This window comes from Orycteropus afer, unplaced genomic scaffold (assembly GCF_000298275.1).
Source record: "Orycteropus afer afer isolate SDZICR_OR568_19922 unplaced genomic scaffold, OryAfe1.0 scaffold00425, whole genome shotgun sequence".
NCBI lineage: Eukaryota > Metazoa > Chordata > Mammalia > Tubulidentata > Orycteropodidae > Orycteropus > Orycteropus afer.
Window position 1 is genome coordinate 1662720 of NW_006922012.1, and position 8970 is coordinate 1671689.

Here is an 8970-nt window from a genome sequence, read left to right on the forward strand (position 1 = left end):
TTGGTAACTTGAGTTCTGAGTAATGTGAAGAAAGAGTTCCTCCTTCACTCAAGCTCTGACAACGATGCTGACTCACAGCTACCCTATAGGACTGCTCCATAGGGTTTCCAAGGCTGTAAATTTTTATAGAAGCAGACTGCCTTGTCTTCTTCCCACAGAGTTGTTGGTGGGTTTGAACCAGCGACCTTTTGGTTAGCAGCTGAATGGCTTAACCATTCAGTGTGCCACCAGAGCTCCCGAGGTAAGCAACAGGTTTTGAAAAATGCTGGGAATATGATTATTTTTTACTGAGAAGCAACATAAGGAAAAGGAGATTAGTCTGTACCAAAATTGCCGAATGACTACTGAAAGGCAGTAAGAAAATTTTGACTGTTCTAAGAGGTACGACCCCAACCTCCTTCTAAGGGTAACTTGAAAAATGATAAAGTCCTCTAGCACAAGAATTTTATTTAAAACATTAATAATAAAAATTAGATTAATAAAAATTTATATTGCCTTATACATTTGAAAATAATTTCTTTGCAATTTCTCAATTTTGTGAATTTTCGTTTTTCTTCCATTTAAATGGCTGCTTCTTTCTTGTCTGTCTAACCAACTTTTATCTCCTAAAATGTTCCTCAGGAAAGCTTCTCCATAGCTCCCTACTCAGATTCCACCTCCTAACCCAGGTAAAAGTAACCATTTTCTTCTATGAACTACTTCTATAATTTGCAAATTGTTAATTTTTGCACTTACACAGAATTACAATTTTTGTTCTTATATGCATCCTATACTACACTGTAAGCTTCTTGAGGGAAGGAACCATGTCATATGTATCTATACCAGACATAGTTCATGGCACACAATAGATAATAATGGTAGGGTTTGTCATTTCACTTGATCATGTATGTTGTAGATGGGAGACCAAACCAAAATGATAGTAGAAGGCACAGAATTCAAAACATTTGAAATAGGAGCAATTTCTCACATCCTCTTAAAATCAAGAAAATGTAATTTACTCCTGCTATTGGCTCCTTTTATGACCTACATCATGCCCCAAAATTTTATCTTACAGTCAATGTACTCCACCTTTGACATCTTCTACCTCCATTTTGAATCTCAAAGAACTATGCTAGTTTGAGTTTCACAAAATCTCACAAATGCTGCTTTGGTGCTTCTTATCCCAGGGGTTTTTCCTCCCCCATCTTATGAAAAGTAAATGTCCCCCTCACTCAGCAATGGCCATTTGGTTCATCTTAATCTGTGTTCCACTTTGATAAGCTGGTCCCATCCCACAAGCTCAAGTGTATCAGGAATACCCAGTATGCTAAAGCCTACCTTCTTGCCCCATGTTCTAGTCTAATTTTATGTCCAGTAAGCGTCATGAAATAATAAATCATGGCAATTTAAAACATGTTTATTTTCTTAATTCCATTTTGCTCAGCTCACTTTATTTCTGTGGAGACAAAAACAATATATTGGTCTAGAGGAACAAAAAAGTGTATGCATAAAATAGGAACTTTGGCAGTTATTCAAATGACCAAGTACTTGTAATTTAAAAAAAAAAATGTAGTTAATTGACAGAAGACATGATACTTGTTCATCTGCCTCAAAATGATTACAGAAAGACTGTGACATTTTGGTCTCCAATTTCTCCAGTAAAATTACAATAAATAACATACACAGAAATCACTCAGCTCGGGGACAGCAAGGATTGTGAGGCTGGCACACGACTAGGGAGTGTTTCATTCTGTTGTACACAGGGTTGCTATGAGTCAGAGCTGACTCGACGGCACCTAATAGCAACAACACAGAAATCACTGTTTTAAAAAAATTCATCACTAATAAATACATCACCACAAAAAAACTAGGTGTGCTTGAAATGCTAATTTGCATCCTCATAAAGATGATAGCAATTAAAAGAGCTGTGTTTTGACTTTTCAGATGTGCTCCAACTATAAATGGTTCAACTTACGACTATAAATTTAATACCAAAGCACTTCTGATAAATTACATGATAGAGCACTTTATGTTCCCCATGGAATGGGGGAACCTTATCCAAACAACTCAATGTCTCAATAAATTTTTGAAAGCACAGATTTCTGAAGCTCCTTCATTATGTATCAGGAGATGAATTGAAAGATTAATCCTTAAAGTTTGTGTGAAGCATTTGGTCTCATTCCATTTCAAATTGCTTTAGTAGCAGAGCACCTAGTATTTTCTTTGTGAAAATAACACTAATAGCCCATTCTTATAAAAAGGCTTTTAAAAATTCCAGCCCAAATATAATTTGTAGTAGGAGATATTTGCCAGAATACATTGAGACTATCATAGCATCCACCTTGTGTAGTTCTTCCTTCTCATTGCATATTGCTTTAAACGTCCTGTGACTTCTTTTCTTTCCTTGGGACTGAATTAAAATTAGAGAATGTCAATGTGGAAGGACACTAGTCACCAAGACCAGATAGGACAATCTACATCTCAGCAGACAGCAGCAGACTGGACAGATGAAGACCAAGGACCTGACCCACTCCACACGAACACTGACATCATGTAACTCACCTTGCCCTCTGCCCCTCCCTCACCTCTGTATGAAGATGCATCCCCAGCATAGGAGAAAATACCCCAAATTAAGTTATATTTCCATCATGAGAGGAAATGGGGCTCAAGAGAGGAATAGTTCTGTTTTAGAAAAATAAATTATATTTTTGCTCATCTAAGTTTATGCCCTGTAAATCCACAACAAAAAGATTTTGCCTGACTGACTGGCTGTGAGATGGGAAGTTGCCTGAGGTTAGCTCGAGTCAAGAGGTACAGCAGGTATGGCACTCAAAACCAAAACTCAGAAAAGCCAAGGATCTGCTCCAAACCCTCCTTTACTCTGCCTCTCAAACAGGAAGCACTCTCAGGGCCTGGCTTTTGTTACGAGTCAAAAATGACTGCAGTTTCTTAAAGGGAGAATGGGTGGAAATGCAAGTCAAGTGGCAGAGTGTGGGCAACTTTCATGGTGTTATACAAAAACAGCAGGCACTTGTTTGCTCTACAAAGTCATTAACATTTTTTCCTGGAATTAAATGGTCAGCATCTTCTTACTGAAACTCTTGTTAGTTTTTTAAAAAACACATATAAATGGTTTGGTATGACATGGTTTCTTCCTTTTCATCAGTGTCATCCTTTCCTTTAGTTACTTTTAAAGAAAGTCAGCAGAGTGGGGACAGCATCACCTTTTTAATTGCAGGATGCTGGAGACCCATACAATGTTGCCTGGCACAAAATGAGTGCTCATTAATTAGTAGTTATTCTTATTATTACCTTTCCATTTAGCTACTTGAATGAGGGAGTAGGATCTATCCATTGATAATTGAAGAAAAAAAAAGTAGCTCATGCACTCCAAGTGGACATCCACATAACCAGGAGTTAGGAAAAAGTGAAGATAAACTTCCAGATAATGAGTCATTAACAGAAGTGAAGGTGGAACACACATAAAAGTATACTTCCCTCTCTCCCTAAGCCTGCATTGTAATCTATTAAAATGCATTCATGCTTAATTCATCAAAGCATGATATGCTTTGCAAGCATGTATGACCAAAAATGATCCATTTTGTAGAAAACAGTAACACTTTGATACTAACACCACTATCCAATCACTCTTCTAAGTTCATCACAAAAGTCCATCCTTTGGTGCAAGTTGTACAAACAGAATTCTGGGTAAGATACATTACAAACAGGGCATGTCAGTATGGATACTTGGAAATTCTTACGTGTACAATATCCCTATAGGATTTTCTGTTCCAGTACTTGAATATTCTATTGGTCTCATTAATGATTCTTATCTTCAAAAGACCATGTTTCAATTATAGAAATGGCAAATGTTCTGTTACTTATGTACTTAACCACAATTAAAAGAAAAAAGGGGTCATGTTTCCAAGTTCCTAGAATTACGCCCAATGCTAATGAAGCAGTTATTTCCAATCAGACACAAGGGTGTGGACCTGATATATGAAGTTCCCATGCCCATACATGTCCCAATGGAACAAAACAGAGCTAGCTATAATTTGCAACTATTCAGGCTGCTCAGAGTTCATGCAAACAAAATTTCCAAGAATTAGTCAAGACCTGAAAGCTTTTAAAGTCCCCTTTCTAGAAGGAGTGATTTCTGAAGCACTGTGTTCCTGTAAACTCAGAGAGTAGTGACAAGACATTCAAAAGACAAAGCCATGATACTGTTTCATCCCTCTTGTTGTTGCTGTTGTTGTTGTGTGCCATCGAGTCAGACCTGACTCATAGCGACCCCTCCTTGCGTTTCCGAGGCAGTATCACTACGGAAGTCGATTGCCCAACCTTCCTTCCGAGGAGTGGCTGGTGGGTTTGAACCACCAGCCTTCTGGTTGCAGTCAAGTCTCTTAGCCACTATGCTACCAGAGCTCCTAAAAATCTCTTTTCTGACATAAAACATGAAATGGTTATTTAATCACACCTTCTCCCACTTCTCTCGAATCTTAGACATGATCTTACAGTTCTAACCCACTACTGTTGCTGCCTCCATGTATATGTGTGTGTAGACAGTTACTAGATTCACAAGGTCTGAAGAAAATCAGCCAGGCATAAAACCCTACTTTTTAGGGTTAAATACCATCTTCTTGTGAAAAGGACACTCCTTAACTGGGAGAAATAGGGGGGAGGCGGTACCAGGCTGGCTGATAGCAACTCACTGGCTTTGGAAAAATGGTTCCAGAAAGGGGCTAGTTGTTCATTGCTTGAAGCTACTGTAGAAGTTTCCAACTTCTGTTTTTCCTATAGAAAGCTAAAGTATAAGTTGGTTGTTGTTGTTGTTATGTGCCCTTGAGTTGGACCCAACTCACAGCAACCCCTCCTTGGGTTGCCGAGGCAGTATCACTATGGAAGTAAGTTGCCCAACCTTCCTTCCGAGGAGTGACTGGTGGGTTTGAACCACCAGCCTTCTGGTTAGCAGTCAAGTGCCTTAGGCACTATGCTACCAGAACTCCTAAAGTAGGAGGGTATAAAAGTGGCCTTATTTCAATTTCTGAATGGCCCATTTCCATGTGTTTTTACTATTCCCTGCATCATATCACCTCACTCATCTGTCAGTTTGATGCACCATGGTTGTTTGATGCTGAGGCTATGCCACAAGTATTTCAAATATCCACAGGGACACCTATGGTAGACAGGTCTCAGAAGAGCTTCTAGACTAAGAAAACTAAGAATAAAGGCCTAACGATCTATGGTGCTTCTTAAAATTAGCCATTGAAAACCCTATGGATCACAACAGTGCATTGTCCAATATAGTGCTGGAAGATGAGGTCCCCAGGTTGGGAGGCACTCAAAACACACAGTGGCCATAGACATGGACTGGAGCAGTGATGCAGATGGCACAGGACACGGTGGTGTTTGTTCTGTTTTACACGGTCACCGTGAGTCAGGGGCGACCGAAAGCAACTAACAAGACCCATCAAAATCATCATCAAACCAAACCAAACCCACATAGACACATGTTTTGCATTATCCCAAATGCAACAGGATGGAGGAAGAAAAAGTGTATTAAATTTTCTTATTCTAGTTTTACAGGAGGGAAAATGTGAACACTCCCAACCCCTCCTGAGTTCTCACTTCCCTTTTCACTTATCCCTATTGTGGAAGAAAGGAACTAGGCCCCATCACCCCATGTATCACTTGCATACCCCAAATCCACATCCCCTCAATTTTTCTCAAAGCCCATGACAATTACTTCTACTCCCCACCATTCTATAGCTGCCATGTGTACTTCCATTCTGAACCACAGTCACCTTGAGTGGCGGGGATCACGTTTTCTCTCCATTCCAATGTCTTCGTATCTTTGTTTTTTCATAGTAACCCAAACAATGCAGCCCAAGCATCCAACTCAGGGAAGGTGGTTTGGTATAAGGGTAAAATATGAGCTATCAAAGGCAAACTGGGCTCCACATCCATTAGGCAATCTTTCAAATAGCATTACTATTCACAGATGGTTTCTTGGTACGAAATGGAAAAGCAGAGTTTGAGGCTGTAATCTTTGGCAAGAATTTAAACTGACACTATTTTACACGGAATGAGGCAGGCGTATGCTTTGACAATCAACATGACCCCCCCAAAAAAAAAAACCAAGCCCACTGCCACCATGTCGATTCTGACTCATAGCGACCCCCCTTGGGTTTCCAAGACTGTAAATCTTTATGGAAGTAAACTGTCTCATCTTCCTCCTGCAGAGAAGCTGTTGGGTTTGGACAACAAACCTTCTGGTTAGCATCCAAATGCCTTATCCCCTGCACCCCTAGAGTTTCACTCACCACATCATTCAACAGGACACAGATATAATCTCTCTCCACCATTTCTAGTGGATCATAAAGTGATCTTTCTTTACTTATCCTGTATGAATCCCTACTATTCTCCAAAATAAACTACATATCTACTTGGATATAACCATCTTTTTCAACCACTATCTTAATTGTTATACATAAGAGTTTCAAGGATTGGTCACTCCAATTACAGTCTTATCATCTGCACTCACTATTTTACCAGCATCCAAATAATTTCCATCCAGCATTACAATATGCATCATGTTAAATGTCTAAAATCACTTAAATGAAGAAAATAGTTCTGTTCTTTAGCCCATTATGTAATGTTCTTCATAAAATGATTATTCATGATATTACTTAACAATAACAGATAAAGAGTTTAAGAATGGCCATCTTGAGTACTTTGAAATTCAAATGTGACCATTGCTACTGCTTTTCCTAAACCAACACTTTAAAATCACTTAGAAAACTTTTTTTTCTCCCCAATTCTTCTTTCCTCTGAAAGTCTAGGAGCAGCTGGATTATGCAAGTTGCTGCCACTAGAGTGGAGGGGATTTTTTTTTTACCATTCTCACATCTGTTGGCAAAAACTCTAAAAAAATTGGCAAGGACTACAGATTGGATATTTGGACTATTCTCCTCAAATATTGAAAAGAGTTTTCCAATGTTCCAAAACTAAAATGCTCTGTTCACAAAACATATGCTTCATGGAACTAGAAAATTTGCCTCTGTATTAGGTGAACATATAGGTTGTAACTTATTTGACTACATAGAATAAAGCTTTGGGATCAGATGAATTGAGCTAAGCCCTAAAACTGACTGATACATTATATAGCCACTGCTTGTGTTACATGAGAGAACATAGCAACATCTAAAAGTTAGGGTCATGACTTGCATGGGATTAAAAAGACCCTCTTCCCAGATTCATTACCAAGATAAACCAAACCAAACCAGTTGCCATCCAGTTAATTGCAACTCATGGCAACCTCATGTTTTCCAGAGTAAAACTGCTCCACAGGGTTTTTAGCTGTGATTTTTGAGAAGTACATCATGAGGTGCCTCTTGGTGGATTCAAATGACCAACCTTTTGGTTAGTACCTGGCACCACTCAGGCACTCGACTCAATTGATATTTTCTGACTCAGTTTTCTCTTCTGTTGCATGAATAAATTAGTAATCCCTGTGACAATCCCTTGAGTGTTACAAGAAATATCCAGAGTTCCAGTAAGATGGGGAAACAGACAGAAAGACTGCACAGACCCTCTTCAACAAAGAAAGGGGAACCAATTAACACAGACACAGAAGATAATCCTGGAACCCTGAGCCTTGAAGGAAAGGATACAGAAGTGGACTAAACTCCAACTAGCAGAAGATTTTGCATGAAAACACCAAAAAAGGAGACATACAGAGCTGCAGTCTGGCAGCGATCCTGACAGCACGGACAGCTTGGATTGCCGAGTGGTGGTAGGACCTAAGGATTAACCTAAAAATCAGCCCTGCTAGCCAGGGACTGCATAGAGGACTGCTCTGGTAGCTGGTGAATAAATGGGCAAGCGGTGAAGAGGAAGGCGGGCTGAGCTGTGGACTTTTATCTGTCCGGACAGCGCAGCCATTTTGAATGTTTACAAGCAGCTTGACCATTTTGGACATTTAAAGCCACAGTGTTCTTCCAGATTCCAGGGACTTAAGAACAGGTTCCACTTGCCGAGAACCCCAAGGACATTCCGGACCCAGAAAAATGGAAAGGTGCAACATTCCTCTTGTTACTCTTATACGACACATCATCTTGGTGAACAGAGGTACAGTCATCCCTCACTCCCACCCACTTTTCAGGCCGGCAGGAATTCTATCCAAGTCTGTGTGCTCAGACAGAACCTGGGTGTCATGCCCCACCCTGCTCAGATTTTTTTGTTGTTGTTTTCTGTTTTTTAGTTTGTTTGTTTTTGTCTGTTTTAAAACTACTATTATTATAATTACTTTAGTCCTTTTTACTATTATTCTTTATTCTTCCCCTCCCAGGTTCTAGTTTTCAGCTTTTATTATTTTCCCTGTTCTGGTTGCAATTTTCTTTTTTCTTTCTCATGGTTAACCCTGTTCCTTCTTTTTCTGTTTCCATTTTCCCATTTTTCTCTTCATAATTTTCCTTTTCTACCTTTTTTCTTTTATCATCATATCCTCAGAAATTACAGGGCTATTTTTATCATTTTTTTTTTCCTTCTTTTTACTTTATTTGGTTACTGTTCCTGTGTGATTACATGGTGTGTTTTTTGACTAGTTGCTTTTACTTTTTTTGATGATTATTCAATTGTTATTTTTGTCTAACTGAGTGGAAGACAGCAACAGTCCCCATATGACGCAACTACACCCACACCTCCTGCAGCTTCACTTACTGAGTGAGAACCACAACTTCCTTCTCCACCAATGGGCCAATGATAAACAACCACCAAGACGGAACTGACTCACCCTTGGCTGCTCTTCACAAACACTTAACAGAGATCTAACTACAATAACATCACAACATCTCAGAGACAACAGACCATCACAGTCCACACAAAGAAGCAAGATAAAATGGTAGAAACTAGGGAGCAGGATACAGACCCAAAACACATCAATGAGGAAGAAGCAGCATTGGAACTCTCTGATAAGGAATTCAAAAGAAT